General features: G+C 47.4%; 1 long non-coding RNA gene across 1 annotated transcript in view; it reads right to left on the minus strand.

Moving 5' to 3' along the window:
* Positions 1-11,788: 11,788 nt before the first annotated feature.
* Positions 11,789-17,093, minus strand: part of LOC311533158 — a 46,338-nt gene continuing 41,033 nt past the window's right edge. The window contains exon 3 of the long non-coding RNA XR_014714517.1: positions 11,789-13,718. This is a non-coding gene — a long non-coding RNA (uncharacterized lncRNA). The remainder of the gene's footprint in view (positions 13,719-17,093) is intronic.

Consider the following 17,093-nt stretch of genomic DNA (forward strand, 5'->3'; position numbering starts at 1 on the left):
ACGGAACCTCCAACAATTCAGCAGTGAATGATCTGCATAGCCTGAGTCCAATCACATCTCTGACCACCTGCAGAACTTGGGCTGGAAATCTCATAGATCAGGCACTCGTGTGACATTCCCATTATTTCCTAGAGGCCAGATGAAGTCAAAGGCAAGACTCCCATTCACTTCAGTGGGAACAGAATGAGACCCCAGGTTTGGGCAGGTTGAGCGTGCTATAACAGCAGAGTTTCACCCACAGACTGATATCTTCCCTACCAGCTGAAAACAGGAACATGCAGAAGTGCAGGGATGTGGTGAAAGTTACCCAAACTCAACAGCCATCTGCTCCACTTTATTCAGTCTTCTTTTTGTCAGACCCAGTAACAAGCTTCTATCCTGCTCTCACCAACAAGCTTCTGTCCTGCTCTCCCCAACCTGCGCTTCTCAGCCATATCACAGCAACCCCACTTAGCCGACTGGGTCTCTCCTCTTTGCTGGAATGGGTTCTATGCTTCCTTCACTTTTCACTCCTGGAGCCCCGTCACTTCACAGGAGATGGGATGGCAGAGATATCTGCCTGAGTTCAGATAGGCTGACTCATGAGTCACCTGCCATAGGATCCAGATAACTTGCCCAGAGTAGAAGGGGAAATGTATAAACTCTGTCTGTCTGACACAGATGCAAGAGCAATACAAAAGATGTCACAGCCCAAGCAATGAAAGGGAAGAAAGGGGTTTAACTCCAACTCTCTATTTAAGACTGAATCTCTGTGTGGCTTGAAAGCATGTCTCTCTCACCGACAGCAGTTGGTCCAGTAAAAGATATGATCTCCCCAACCTTGTCTCACATCCTGGGACCGACACGGCTACTGCGACACTGAATCCCTCCATGTTATTCTGGTGCATTTCCAGAGCCAAGCAGCACTCCCGAGTGATACCAACAAAGATACTTTGCGAAGTACTTTGAGATCCATGTGGAACAATGAAAGAGAAGGGCAAAGTCTGCACCAGCGTATCATGAACGCATTACACTGCAAATTCTGTGCACTTAGGGGCATATGTGGCTAGGTAGCTGTAAGATTCAACCATAATTTTGGCGTTGTCTGGTGTTGCAGGCAGAGAGAGCAGCATGGCTGTTCCTGGGGAAGAGGAGTGGGTTGGCTGTGTACAATGCTCCCATGCTGCCCAGGAAGTCTTGGTGGAGCGGCCATAGACTCCTGCTGGAGTGGCAAATAGGAAAAGTCTGCAGTGCCCATGCTGGCATTGCTGGAGAACAACCCTGTGAGCCTCTGGGCTGGTTTGGATGTGCGGGACAAGCCCCACATGATCAATTCCCTGCTGCCGCAGGAAACAGCAAATGGCCTTCATCCTTCCCACCCTCCCTGTTCACTCTGTGATGAGGTGATAACTGAGCCATGGCTGAGACCCAGCTGTCTTCCGCAGTCTCTCGCTGGGGTTCAGGTCCCTTAAGGGAGACCTCTGCAAGGGGTGGCAGAGGGAGGAGCTGGGCATGTGCCCTGGTTTCCTTTAGTATGATGCATAGATAAGGCTTGAAGGGAGTGTATTTATTTATTTATTGCTTGCAGAGTGAGTTAGTCTGCTTGTTTGCCACAGTAGAAATGCAGGTCCTGTTTGCACTGGTTTGTTAGGAAGACTTTCTGAGAGATGGGGGAGTTGGGGGACAGGACACTGAGTAAAACCTGGTAGTTGAGAGGGCCCATGATTGTCATTCATGAGATATTTGACCAGGAAAACCAGTGGGTTTTTGAAAACACATTAGCTACCACATTGTAGATACTGTACCACGTTTGAATGCCCCGGGGTTCCCCTTGGCCAGCTAACACATGAAAATACAACGGGCTCTGTCCACACTAGGTTCTAACACTTGCTAGTTAAAATGAGTTCACTAACACTTTTAAAAACACCCTTCCCCGATGGGGACAAGGACCCTGTTCATCACTCTTGGATTTATTTGCTTTTTCACCCCCATTTAACTTGACAGTTCTCACGAGCAGTTGAAGGAACTAAGTTCCTTTTTAAAGATTCAGCACTGAAGAGCTGAGAACATTTCTTATCCACTGCTCTGCGTACTCCCAGGAGACCTCCAGCGCCGACAGGGCAGGGCAGATGCAACAACCTCAGGATTTCTAAGGTGAAAAAGAAGCAGAGAAAAAGCATTTTTTCTTGTTTGACAAGAACCTTCAGCTCTTCCTTATACAATGGTACAATGAAATCAGGCCACTTCTGCTCTGCAGTTCCATGTTAATGTAGGTGCCTAAAGTAGAAAAAAAGTGGAAATGAGAAGCATGGAATTAAATCCATCCACTGGGGAGGTGCAGCAGTCTTGGCTGAACGAAGCTGGCCACCCACAATGCCCATGTTCTATACGGGCCAAATGCCTTTTGTCCTAGGGCTGTGTTCTACAGTAGAACAGTAAGAGCCCGCCCCAGTGCCCATGTGGCAGATTCGCTGGACAAAATCTAAGGGTTTGGGAGCGAGGGGAACCCAGTGCTAAAGGCTCGCCGTTGCAGTGAGGCTGACGCCCGTTGCTCCCATCTCCCTGATGTTCAGCGCTGGTGAGGAGTGACGGACTGGCATCCTCAAGTGCACAGACTCCACATAGGCACTGCATGGGCAGCAGCCCCGCAGCCTCCCTGCAGACTGCCTCCAACTTGGTCTAGAAGGGCCATGACTAAGAGTGAAAGAACTCAGTCTCCAGGGCCCATCCAGCCCTTGGCCTTTCTGCTGGGATTGTCAGTGACGATGCCAGCAGGAATCTGGACAGCTATCAGTGGCTATTAGCCAGGATGGGCAGGGATGGTGTCCCTAGTCTCTATTTGCCAGAAGCTGGGAATGGGCGACAGGGGATGGATCACTTGATGATTACCTGTTCTGTTCTTTCCCTCTGGGGCACCTGGCATTGGCCGCTGTCGGACGACAGGACACTGGGCTAAATGGACCTTTGGACTGACCCAGTAGGGCTGTTCTTATGTTCTTATCCAGCAAACACTGGCCTGAGATGATCGACCCATTACACCATCAATGGAAACAACTTTCAGCTACACTCCCCTGGGGAAAGAGGTAAAGAGCTGCTATCCCATTCGTGATCCCCAAGAGAGCCAGCCCTGTGTCAGGCCATTAGGCCCTGTGAAGGCTACAGTAGAAGGCCTATTTTTTGTTCTAATTACAGCTCCCAGTATCACGTGCTACCCAGGTGAGCTAAAGGCAGAGGGAACGAAAGAAGGACACCCCCTGTAGTCCCCAGCTTCTCTGTGTCTCATTAGCTGTTGAAGAAGAGCCAGCCCTGGAAAAGTTTAAGAGAACAGAGTTTAGGAGACTACAACATAGGAACCAGTGCCGCACGGCCCCTCGGCGTCGCAGGAACCAGTGCCGCACGGCCCCTCGGCGTCGCAGGAACCAGTGCCGCACGGCCCCTCGGCGTCGCAGGAACCAGAGCCGCTCGGCCCCTCGGCGTCGCACGAACCAGAGCCGCTCGGCCCCTCGGCGTCGCACGAACCAGAGCCGCTCGGCCCCTCGGCGTCGCACGAACCAGAGCCGCTCGGCCCCTCGGCGTCGCACGAACCAGAGCCGCTCGGCCCCTCGGCGTCGCACGAACCAGAGCCGCTCGCAATGGCGTCGCAATGAGGCAGAGTGGACCCAAGAGGGCTTTTCTAGCTCCAACATCTCGGATTCTGCGCTAGGTTCTGTGGAGCATCCGTCGCCCACACAAGAGCAGGGGTGACTGTAAGATTGCAGGTGCCCACTGTTCAGTGTGGGAGGCTGAAGCGCTCCAGGATACACAGCCGTGCAGGCAGTTCACAGAACAGCGTCCTCAGATTTGGCCAGAAGATTTTCTCCAGTTTCAGATTTTTCCTCAAAATTCAGAGCTGACATCTCAGTGATGGAGCGACATAAGTCAAATATTCCTCACTTTCTGCCTTCTGTGGGGTGAAGAATGTCGTTACTCTAGGATATATTCCCAAGCATTTAGCCTTTTTCTCAGAGTCAGGCCTTTGGATTGGCAATGGAAGGTGCTTGAGGGTCAGTGGAGGGATCAGAGCACTGGGACAACGTGCTCACAGTGAGACAGGGACCGGGACAGGCAGGGTGCCTCATTCTACCTTGCTTCCACTTTCAGCCCCCGTTGCAGTGAGCTGCACCTACAGCATCCAGGTATCTGATTCCGACTGGCCCCGGCACATGTACACAAACACACACACACAACTGCAGAAACACACTCACTTACAGACATATGTATGCACATAGATGCCTGCACAAACATACCAACACATATCCCATGCACGTACCCAGATCCGTCACACGTTTCATTGCAATCTGAGTGTATACAGGTGGTGACCCTGCAGGCTGTTTAATAGACTCCACTTTAGAAGCCCACAGTGAATAAACAGCAGTAGCCTCTAACCCTGGTCCACAGAATCTTCTGACTCCTAGGAATGGGCCTTGCTGACACGTTCAACAGCTGTTTCATGCATTAAAGGCAAATGATTGCAGTAAATGAGCAATCTGTCTAGCAAACCCTCCGCACGCACCCTGGTGTTGTGAATAGTGCTGAAGGCAAGGCTGAAATAGTTAAGACTTAATTAGATATTCAGTGGAGTTTACTGACACCAAAGAATTACTCAGATGTGTCTGTTCATTGAATGCCAGGAACAGATCGTAATCAGGCTCCATTTTCTTCCCCTCAAAACAAAACGTCTTTGGCGGAATTCAAGGCAATGAGAGGAAAACTCTGCAAGTGCCTCTGGCCCCTGCAGGAGAAGGTGCAGCAGCAGCAGGCAGCTCTTGTTTATAAATAGCCAGACTCAGGAACAGGCACTTTCCGGTCTCGTGTCAGTGCTTGGTGAAGAATAAACAGTTTTCAGAGCTGAAAAAAAGCCCTGCTCATCTTTTCAGTATGCAAAGCGCTGCAGCTGCTTCAGTGTCTTCAAGCAAACACGACTGTCCTTCCCCCCATTTCACGGGGTGTGCCCAGGGGCAGGCATAGGTCCCACTCTGAGCAGGGAGGAATAGGCCAGGATCCGGAAATGTCAGTTAATCGTTCTCAAGCGCAGGCTGCTACCCTTGGGCCTGCAGGAAAGTATTGGCCCGTCTTCTCATGAGAACTAAGTGGGAGTCCGCAAGGGAAGGGGACTCACTGAAACACAACATTCCATCAGCTCCTTCCTTTCTGCTCTGCTGGCCTCTCAGGTTATGCACGATCTCAGAAGCGTTACAGAGGTTGTTTGAACAAGTTTGTCATCTCGCTAGGGCCTTTGCTGAGCTGAGGCCATGTCAGAGCAATGATCCTCAGGACTCCTGGCCGGCCTGTCCTTAAAGCCTCTGAGTGCTGCACAAATTGTAAGCAACACTCCCGAAAGGCCGGGCAGTAGGATTATCCCCAAGTCCGAGGTGGGGAACCTGAGGCACAGAGAGGGGAAGTGACTACTCAAGGTCACGCAGAGCAGCAGACCCAGAGTTGGGAATAGAAGTCAGCAATCCTGACACAAGGTCCAGCAGCTAGACCAGGAACATCATACGGGCACCTGCTCTGCCACCCACTCTAACCCTCATTAATCAAGCTCATTTATTAATCTAGCTCTCTAACACCATAGTTTCTGAGCATCTGGAACATTTTAAAGGAAACACACTGGCTGGTTGTTTCTCTAGTCCCCCAGACCCCAGCCATAGGGAAATTCTTTTAACAGCGTGTTTATTGCAGGGAAGCCAGAGGGGAATGTGCTTCACATTTTGTTCCAATGGCAGGGAGGGGTGCAACCTAGTCCAGAACCATCTCTGGGGCATGGTGGTCTCATCCTTGCGAGAGATAAATCAGTTGTTCCAGAGAAGCATCTTGTTGAGGTTAATTACAGTCACAGAAAGATTGAAGGCCCCCTAGTTCTCTTGGGCCATTTCCAATCATCAGGCCTTGAATCTGACTCAAGAGCTCAATGGGGAGACAATGTAAGGAGTGGAGCAGCATGGTTACATGCTTTCGGTGACTTGCATTGCTAAGTGGCTGCAGAGCAGCGTTTGAACAATCGGAGTCTTACACAGGTTGGTGATTTCACCCCTAGGTAGGTTGCAATGCAGTAACCAAGCTTGGAGGTCACGAGTGCCTAGATCACCATGCCCTGGATCACCATGGCCAGGCATAGACAGGAAATGGCCTTTTTTGCAATCATAACATCTGAAAGGAGTCTTTTGCCTGCTTTGCAGTGGGTAGTCCCCAAATTAAGGGCACTGACCTGTACAGAGCTCTGATTGTTTTGTACACTGTGTTTTATTTGGTGATCAAGCCCTGCTTTGAAGATAGGTTCAGTGTATTTGTGGAGGAGGCAGGGGATTTTGACAGCGAATGCTTATCTGATACATGTATTCATAACCAGCCTGTGATGTTCTGTAACTAGCTAGCAAAAGCAAATAAACAAAGGAAGGAAGTGCACTCACAAAATATTCAGTGCAAGCTCTCTGGGAGGCTCATTCACTCAATTTCACTTGTTACAGGATGCTGCTGCCACTTGGTGGCTGTTGGTTAAACTCCACAATCTTGATCCATCCAGATCCAGAGTAACAGTGCTGTAACTGAAGATGTTTTGTTTGAGGCTGAAGAGAGGTTGCTGAGAATAGCTCCCCTATCCTTGTTCCCAAGGTCTGCACTCAGAAAATGGGGAATCCCTTTGCCTGGTTCAAAGGTGGAGAACCGTCCAGTTACTGTCTTTTCATTTCACTGGTAGACAGAAAACAGCTGGAAATGGAGTTGGGGACAACTGACCTGAAAATCATTCTTCTGCCTCCATCTGGGCTGCTTGTATGGATGCTGAGAATGTGGAATGGGCAGAGAACCAGCCCAAGCTATTTCAGGTTCTGATCAATGCTCCAATTATCAGGGTCATTACCCTGTACAGGTAATGGCAGGCCCAGTGTATCACATCTCAGAGGCAAGCTCTGTAGGCGCTTCAGCAGCTTGGCCTTGTGGGTTTTAGCCTTGGTGGGTCCCTTTCAGACACATGGCTAAGGGAAAGGTTTTTACTAGGGCTGGCGGGAAAGGGAAAAGGTTGCAAATACTCTAGGTAAAGAGGCTTAAACAGTTACAGTTCAAGGTGAGTGACAGCGGTACCTGTTTGTGCTCCTGGGCAATCTAATTAAGAGTCAGGGCTCTTCAGACCTGCACTGCCCTCTGCGGCCCAATCCCTATTCAAGCAAATAAGCATTTGTAGGATTCCAAGCCAGACACAGTTAGCATCTCTCACTGAGTCACTCTGCATGGGCTCCCTGCCCAGCCACCACTGCTCCCTCACAGACCTGCACCCAGCTGTGATGTCCGACGGTCACAGTCAGTTCCAAAGTGGAATAACTTCAAAAGGAGAAACTGAGAAAGGCCCGCCCTAAAATAGCCCATAGCCCAGTGGCTATGGCACTCACGTAGGAGGGGAAGACATCAGGTGGACTGGGGAGCTCAACCTGGGTCTCCCATATCCCCTGTGACTGCTGTAACCACTGGGCTAGAGAACATAAAGACACCAGCACTTTGTTCTTTGTGAGAAAGGGCTGATCTGGCTCTGATGCCTAACTTCAGGAGAGGGTTCATGGCTATGGATCCTGAGCGGAGACTAGCTCCTCCCTCTGGCTCAGAGTTATGCACTCAACCCCTCCTCAGCATTTCCCATTGGCTAGGTTAGGCGGCTCCCCACTCAGTATGCTGGCTTCCATGAATCCCATCCTTAGGCACCTAACTCTCCCCATGCATGGTACAGAAAGCCTGGGTCCCTAACTTAGGACTGTGGTTTTCACTACGTAGCAGAGCACCTGAGTTACGCATTGCAGTGCTGAGTCTTTGTGGATCTAGCCCTTAATCTCCCCTATTACCTAGTTCCCTGCCTGTGAAATGAGGATAATTGCCTACCTCACTGGGGAGTTGTGAGGATGAAATCTATAAATGATTGTAAGGTGCTCAGACGCTGCAGGGTTGAGGGCCAAATAAGATAGCACATCTGCCACACTTGTGCAAGCTCCTCCGTGAAAGTCTTTTCTGCCTCCAAAGGGCGGGAGTGGGCTGTACAGACCTCTCTACCCCTTGCACACAGGACCTACAGGGAAGGAAATGTTCTATGCAGGGCCCTGAAGTTCTCAATCACCTCCAGAGAGGGAAGAGGCTGTGTTGTTACCCATCACATTTCTAAGGCCATGTCTACAATATGCATGAAAGTCGATCTAAGCTACACAATTTGACTTACGTTAATAGCATAACTCAAGTCAACATAGCTTAGATCTACTTACCACATGGTCCACAATACGCAGCGTCAACTGATGCTCTTCTGTCAACTCCCCTTACTCTTCTTGATCTGGTGGAGTACAGGAGTCAACAGGAGAGTAATCGGCAGTCGATTTAACCAGTCTTCACTAGACCCCCCAAATCAATCGCCGCAGCGTCGATCCCCCAATAAATGTAGACAAGTCCTAAGGCAGAAGCATAGGAATTGCCAGACTGGAGCAGACCAAGAGCCATCTAGCTCAGTATCCAATCTGTGACCATGGCCAGTACCAGGTGATTCAGAGAAAGAGGTAAGAACCTGGCAGGAGCAGATGTGGGATGAGATCAACTAAAGCCCTGAAGCACAAAGTTTAACATCCCTACCAAAATTGTTTTAATTAATTCTAGCAACTCTGAATATTCTTGTTAGGCATGTAAATATCCAGTCCTTTTGTGAATGTTACTAAATTCTTGGCCTCAATTATTTCCTGTAGCAATGAGTTCCACAGTCTAATTACATGGAGTGTGGAATAAGTATTTCCTTTTGAATTTCCCACCTTTTAATTTCATTGAACATTTGTTCTCATGTTATGAGACAGGAAGAACAGAAGATCCTGATCTGCACTCTCTAGAGTCCTCAGTATGTTATCTACTTTTATCAAGTCCTCTCTTATTTGTCTCTTTCTAAAGTAAACAGTCTCAGTCTTTTCAATCTCTTTTCGCATAAGAGTTTTTCCAGAACCCTAATTATTCCTGTAACTCTTCTCTGAACCTGCTCCAGTTCGACGATGCCCTTTCGAGGTGGGTTGACCACTCCTGCACACAGTACTCAGATGCAGCTGCATCTTTGATTTATATAGAGACATTAGAATAGTTTCCATTTTATTGGAAAGTGTAGGGGACAATTTCCTGGTGCAAGTGCTGGAGGAACCAACTAGGGGCAGAGCTCTTCTTGACCTACTGCTCACAAACCGGGAAGAATTAGTAGGAAGCAAAAGTGGAAGGGAACCTGGGAGGCAGTGACCATGAGATGGTTGAGTTCAGGATCCTGACACAGGGACGAAAGGAGAGCAGTAGAATACGGACCCTGGACTTCAGAAAAGCAGACTTTGACTCCCTCAGGTAACTGATGGGCAGGCTCCCCTGGGAGAATAACATGAGGGGGAAAGGAGTCCAGGAGAGCTGGCTGTATTTTAAAGAATCCTTATTGAGGTTACAGGAACAAACCATCCCGATGTGTAGAAAGAATAGTAAATATGGCAGGCGACCAGCTTGGCTTAACAGTGAAATCCTTGCTGATCTTAAACACAAAAAAGAAGCTTACAAGAAGTGGAAGATAGGACAAATGACCAGGGAAGAGTATAAAAATATTGCTCAGGCATGCAGGAGTGAAATCAGGAAGGCCAAATCACACCTGGAGTTGCAGCTAGCAAGAGATGTTAATAGTAACAAGAAGGGTTTCTTCAGGTATGTTAGCAACAAGAAGAAGGTCAAGGAAAGTGTGGGCCCCTTACTGAATGAGGGAGGCAACCTAGTGACAGAGGATGTGGAAAAAGCTAATGTACTCAATGCTTTTTTTGCCTCTGTCTTCACGAACAAGGTCAGCTCCCAGACTGCTGCGCTGGGCAGCATAGCATGGGGAGGAGGTGACTAGCCCTCTGTGGAGAAAGAAGTGGTTCGGGACTATTTAGAACAGCTGGACAACCACAAGTCCATGGGGCCGGATGCGCTGCATCCGAGAGTGCTAAAGGAGTTGGCGGATGTGATTGCAGAGCCATTGGCCATTATCTTTGAAAACTCATGGCGATCTGGGGAAGTCCTGGATGACTGGAAAAAGGCTAATGTAGTGCCCATCTTTAAAAAAGGGAAGAAGGAGGATCCTGGGAACTACAGGCCAGTCAGCCTCACCTCAGTCCCTGGAAAAATCATGGAGCAGGTCCTCAAGGAATCAATTCTGAAGCACGTAGAGGAGAGGAAAGTGATCAGGAACAGTCAGCATGGATTCACCAAGGGCAAGTCGTGCCTGACTAATCTAATTGCCTTCTATGACAAGATAACTGGCTCTGTGGATGAGGGGAAAGCGGTGGACGTGTTGTTCCTTGACTTTAGCAAAGCTTTTGACACTGTCTCCCACAGTATTCTTGCCAGCAAGTTAAAGAAGTATGGGCTGGATGAATGGACTATAACGTGGATAGAAAGTTGGCTAGATTGTCAGGCTCAACGGGTAGTGATCAATGGCTCCATGTCTAGTTGGCAGCCGGTATCAAGTGGAGTGCCCCAAGGGTCGGTCCTTGGGCCAGTTTTGTTCAATATCTTCATAAATGATCTGGAGGATGGTGTGGATTGCACCCTCAGCAAGTTTGCAGATGACACTAAACTGGGAGGAGAGGTAGATACGCTGGAGGGTAGGGATAGGATACAGAGGGACCTAGACAAATTAGAGGATTGGGCCAAAAGAAATCTGATGAGGTTCAACAAGGACAAGTGCAGAGTCCTGCACTTAGGATGGAAGAATCCCATGCATTGCTACAGACTAGGGACCGAATGGCTAGGCAGCAGTTCTGCAGAAAAGGACCTAGGGGTGACAGTGGACGAGAAGCTGGATAGGAGTCAACAGTGTGCCCTTGTTGCCAAGAAGGCCAATGGCATTTTGGGATGTATATGAAGGGGGATTGCCAGCAGATCGAGGGACATGATCGTTCGCCTCTATTTGACATTGGTGAGGCCTCATCTGGAGTACTGTGTCCAGTTTTGGGCCCCACACTACAAGAAGGATGTGGAAAAATTGGAAAGCGTCCAGCGGAGGGCAACAAAAATTATTAGGGAACTGGAACACATGACTTATGAGGAGAGGCTGAGGGAACTGGGATTGTTTAGTCTGCGGAAGAGAAGAATGAGGGGGGATTTGATTGCTGCTTTCAACTACCTGAAAGGGGGTTCCAAAGAGGATGGCTCTAGACTGTTCTCAGTGGTAGCAGATGACAGAACAAGGAGTAATGGTCTCAAGTTGCAGTGGGGGAGGTTTAGGTTGGATATTAGGAAAAACTTCTTCACTAGGAGGGTGGTGAAACACTGGAATGCGTTACCTAGGGAGGTGGTGGAATCTCCTTCCTTAGATATTTTTAAGGTCAGGCTTGACAAAGCCCTGGCTGGGATGATTTAGTTGGGGATTGGTCCTGCTTTCAGCAGGGGGTTGGCCTAGATGACCTCCTGAGGTCCCTTCCAACCCTGATATTCTGTGATTCTATGATTCCTTATGCATCCTAAAGTTTGGCTTGCTTGTTTGATCAATGCTGTGCATTGAGCAGAGGTTGTCATTGAGCTGTCCACAGTGATTCCCAGATCCCTTTCCTAAGTTGATATAGGTTGACACCCAGGCATGGGGAAATAATTTAGGACCCAGGAAGGTGTAGGAGTAGTTTAAATTTTTCCCTCCAGTGTGAATTACTTTGTGTTTTGTTTTGTTTTTTTTAATAAGTGCAATGAGGAGTCCTTGTGGCACCTTAGAGACTAACAAATGTATTTAACAACTAACAAATCTTGAAAGTACCTCATTTTTGTAAAGAGCAGGAACAATGTAGGAATCTCCCCAACATCCTCAGTGGTGAAGACAGATGTGAAAAAATCAGATCATTTCTCAGCCCTGCCCTGAAACAGGGGATACAGGCGCTGTTCAAGCCTGGATGCCACAACCTCTTCAGTGACTTTGTCAAGAAAAGGGAAGCTGGAAATGGGAGAGTGTTGGTAAGGTTGTTGGCATTAAGTATAGACTTCAAGTTCAGAGACATCAATGCACCAGTGCATTCCTTAGCATATCCAGAAGTATGCTTTCTTTGAAAGAGGTTTTATCTCATTTGTCCTGGGGGCCAGAAACTCTTCACTAGACTTCACCAGCCAGGAGGGACAGGGCTAATTTCACAGGGCACAGGCAGGACATTCCTCGGAGCTTCCAGGACTCCTCTTTGGATGATTGGTCCATATTCCATCTGAGCAGACAGGACAGGAACCATGTTCTGCTAGGGTTAGTTTTGTATCAGCAAGGATCATTCTTGTTTGGATTTTTTTGTCTCTGAAGTTGGCTCAGAGCTCTTTGTAGTAGGAGAGACTTGGATGTGGGTGGGCAGCACAGGCATTCTGGGTTGATTCACTAGTTTACTCCATGGAACAATTCTGCTGATTGATTTGGCTTATGAAGGAAGATCTTCTAGATTATTTTATGACTGCAGCATGCCAGCAGGTAACCTTGAGCTATTAATGGGTGGTAGCTGAACTGGTTATGAACTCTAGCTGCTCCAGTGTATTCTTCCTTTTGCACACAATCTATCTCCTCCCCACCTCTATTCTTGGTCATCCCTCCCACTAGTTTCCTGTGGGAGGATTGTTCCTCGAGCTCCCCACAGGAGGGAACCAATGGTAGAGAGCTCATATAAGCTCTATGCAGAGGCCCCTTACAGATATCTGACCCAGTTGCACAGCAGCCCAATCTGACCCTACTCAGTAGTGTCTTAATATTATTTTTTCCAATATAACCAAGCCCTATTTTTGCTCCAGGGAAGTATAGGATCAGGAGTGGGAGGTTGGAAGGGGAGGTGATATATAAGATCCTGTCACAAGAAATGGCCCACAAAATGAAAATCTTTTGGAACCACTGGCTATTCCAGCTCACGCTGGAAGATCATTTTATTTGGGCTGGACAAATGTAGGTGTCACCAAATCTGAGCTATGTGCCTCTCTTATCCCCTATGGTGAACACAGACAATGTGTCATGGGATGCTCATAATCCATACACTTCTCTGCCTTTGCAACTAACATCTTTTATCAATCTTCCTCAAAAGCACAAATCTCGGGGGCACAAAAGCATCCAGAGAAGAGCTGCTCCTTCTCAGCCAAGTGAAGTGTGAATTATCGATGCTGGAAATTTACACAACAAAGCCAAGTCTGTCTCCAAGTGACTGTCTGTCACCTCTTCAGAGCTGGGACTTCACAAAAGAGAACAAAAAGATCTTTTTTCTGCCAGACAAGAAAGGCATTATCCTTCATGGGAAGGGAGGGAATGTGTGGATTTATCAACAATGCAGGTACCATACTGAAACTGAAATCCTTTCAGAAGAGCAGCTAACACAGGACATCCCATACATCTCAATCCCAGGCAAACAATTCCACTCTCATTTTAGATCTTTTGAAATTTTGAATCTGTTTATGTCAAGACAGCTGACTTGACTGGTCATGTCACCTTACTGTCAAGTGGCAAAGGAAAGTGTATCTTGTACTTTTTTAATCTCATTTAAATAGTTTACCAATTTATAGTAAAAAAAGACCTCTCTCCCTTTTAGTCTGATTTACCAGCCACAGTGTCACTACAGCTTTACATCATTTGTTTGTATTGCATCCATTTATCATGTTATGTCCTTCTTTACTGGAAGCTTTTTGGGGCCAGTATCATGCCTTCTAGATGTTCTGTAAAGTATCCACCACACTTCTGGGATCTGTAAAACAGATAATAATATAGTTCATTAATACTGTTAACTACTAAGAATAAGTTAGCTCCCTATACAAACAATGACAGGTTTCAAAGTAACAGCCGTGTTAGTCTGTATTCGCAAAAAGAAAAGGAGTACTTGTGGCACCTTAGAGACTAACCAATTTATTTGAGCATGAGCTTTCGTGAGCTACAGCTCACTTCATCGGATGCATCCGATAAATTGGTTAGTCTCTAAGGTGCCACAAGTACTCCTTTTCTTTATACAAACAATGTTGGTCTGTCTGGGAAATCTCTCTGTAATGTCCAGCTACAATGCACCCACCAACACCCACTTTGTCAGAACATCCAGTGTATCATTATTCACAAAGACCTTGTATATGGCTTCTGTTCTCAGAGATGTGTGTTTTAACAACTTTGGGCATAATCCTGCAAATATCTACATATACACTGAGCTTGAAGCACAGGAACAGCCCACTGACTGAAATGGGACTATTCATGCACTTAAAGTTAAGCACGCACATATTTGTTACCCTCTGATCCCACTGAGGGTTACCAAAAGAAACTACAGCATTTGCTCAAGAAACTCCCTGAAAAAGCACAAGAACAAATCTGCACAGACACACCCCTGGAACCCCGACCTGGAATATTCTATCTGCTACCCAAGATCCATAAACCTGGAAATCCTGGATGCCCCATCATCTGAGGCATTGGCACCCTGACAGCAGGACTGTCTGGCTGTGTAGACTCCCTCCTCAGGCCCTATGCTACCAGCACTCCCAGCTACCTTCGAGACACCACTGACTTCCTGAGGAAACTACAATCCATCGGTGATCTTCCTGATAACACCATCCTGGCCACTATGGATGTAGAAGCCCTCTACACCAACATTCCACACAAAGATGGACTACAAGCCATCAGGAACAGGATCCCCGACAATGTCACGGCAAACCTGATGGCTGAACTTTGTGACTTTGTCCTCACCCATAACTATTTCACATTTGGGGACAATATATACCTTCAAATCAGCAGCACTGCTATGGGTACCCGTATGGCCCCACAGTATGCCAACATTCTTATGGCTGACTTAGAACATCGCTTCCTCAGCTCTCGTCCCCTGATGCCCCTCCTCTACTTCTGCTATATTAATGACATCTTCATCATCTGGACCCATGGAAAAGAAGCCCTTGAGGAATTCCACAATGATTACAACACTTTCCATCCCACCATCAACCTCAGCCTGGACCAGTCCACACAAGAGATCCACTTCCTGGACACTACGGTGCTAATAAGCGATGGTCACATAAACACCACCCTATACCGGAAACCTACTGACCGCTATTCCTATCTACATGCCTCCAGCTTTCACCCTGACCACACCACATGATCCATCGTCTACAGCCAAGCTCTACGATACAACCGCATTTGCTCCAACCCCTTAGAGACAAACACCTACAAGATCTCTATCAAGCATTCTTACAACTACAGTACCCACCTGCTGAAGTGAAGAAACAAATTGACAGAGCCAGAAGAGTACCCAGAAGTCACCTACTACAGGACAGGCCCAACAAAGAAAATAACAGAACGCCACTGGCCATCACCTTCAGCCCCCAACTAAAACCTCTCCAACGCATCACCAAGGATCTACAACCTATCCTGAAGGATGACCCATCAGTCTCACAGATCTTGGGAGACAGGCCAGTCCTTGCTTACAGACAGCCCCCCAACCTGAAGCAAATACTCACCAGCAACCACACACCACACAACAGAACCACTAACCCAGGAACCTATCCTTGCAACAAAGACCGTTGCCAACTGTGTCCACATATCTATTCAGGAGACACCATCACAGGGCTTAATCACATCAGCCACCCTATCAGAGGCTCGTTCACCTGCACATCTACCAACGTGATATATGCCATCATGTGCCAGCAATGCCCCTCTGCCATGTACATTGGTCAAACTGGACAGTCTCTACGTAAAAGAATAAATGGACACACATCAGATGTCAAGAATTATAACATTCAAAAACCAGTCGGAGAACACTTCAATCTCTCTGGTCACTCAATTACAGATCTAAAATATTACAACAAATTACAACAAAATATTGCAATATTACAACAAAAAGACTTCAAAAGCAGACTCCAACGATAGACTGCTGAATTGGAATTAATTTGCAAACTGGATACAATTAACTTAGGCTTGAATAGAGACTGGGAGTGCATGGGTCATTACACAAAGTAAAACTATTTCTCCCCCCCCCTCCTCCTCAGACGTTCTTGTCAACAGCTGGAAATGGCCCACCTTGATTATCACATACCACACAACAGAACCACTAATCCAGGAACCTATCCTTGCAACAAAGCCTGTTGCCAACTGTGCCCACATATCTATTCAGGGGACACCATCACAGGGCCTAATCACATCAGCCACACTATCAGAGGCTCGTTCACCTGCACATCCACCAATGTGATATATGCCATCATGTGCCAGCAATGCCCCTCTGCCATGTACATTGGTCAAACTGGACAGTCTCTACGTAAAAGAATAAATGGACACAAATCAGATGTCAAGAATTATAACATTCATAAACCAGTCGGAGAACACTTCAATCTCTCTGGTCACGCAATTACAGACATGAAGGTCGCTATCTTAAAACAAAATAACTTCAAATCCAGACTCCAGCGAGAAACTGCTGAATTGGAATTCATTTGCAAATTGGATACTATTAATTTAGGCTTAAATAGAGACTGGGAGTGGCTAAGTCATTATGCAAGGTAGCCTATTTCCCCTTGTTTTTTCCTACCCCACCCCCAGACGTTCTGGTTAAACTTGGATTTGTGCTGGAAATGGCCCACCTTGATTATCATACACATTGTAAGGAGAGTGGTCAGTTTGGACGAGCTATTACCAGCAGGAGAGTGAGTTTGTGTGTGTGTGTTTTTGTGTCGGGGGGGGGGGGGGGGTGAGAGAACCTGGATTTGTGCTGGAAATGGCCCACCTTGATTTTCATACACATTGTAAGGAGAGTGGTCACTTTGGATGGGCTATTACCAGCAGGAGAGTGAGTTTGTGTGGGCGGGGGGAGGCGCGGAGGGTGAGAAAACCTGGATTTGTGCTGGAAATGGCCCAACTTGATTATCATACACATTGTAAGGAGAAAAGGAGTACTTGTGGCACCTTAGAGACTAACCAATTTATTAGAGCATAAGCTTTCGTGAGCTACAGCTCACTTCATCGGATGCATGCAGTGGAAAATACAGTGGGGAGATTTATATACATAGAGAACATGAAACAATGGGTGTTACCATACACACTGTAACGAGAAAAGGAGTACTTGTGGCACCTTAGAGACTAACCAATTTATTAGAGCATAAGCTTT

Source organism: Lepidochelys olivacea (genome assembly GCF_965140295.1).
Source record: "Lepidochelys olivacea isolate rLepOli2 genome assembly, chromosome: 19".
In the NCBI taxonomy this organism is placed as follows: Eukaryota; Metazoa; Chordata; order Testudines; family Cheloniidae; genus Lepidochelys; species Lepidochelys olivacea.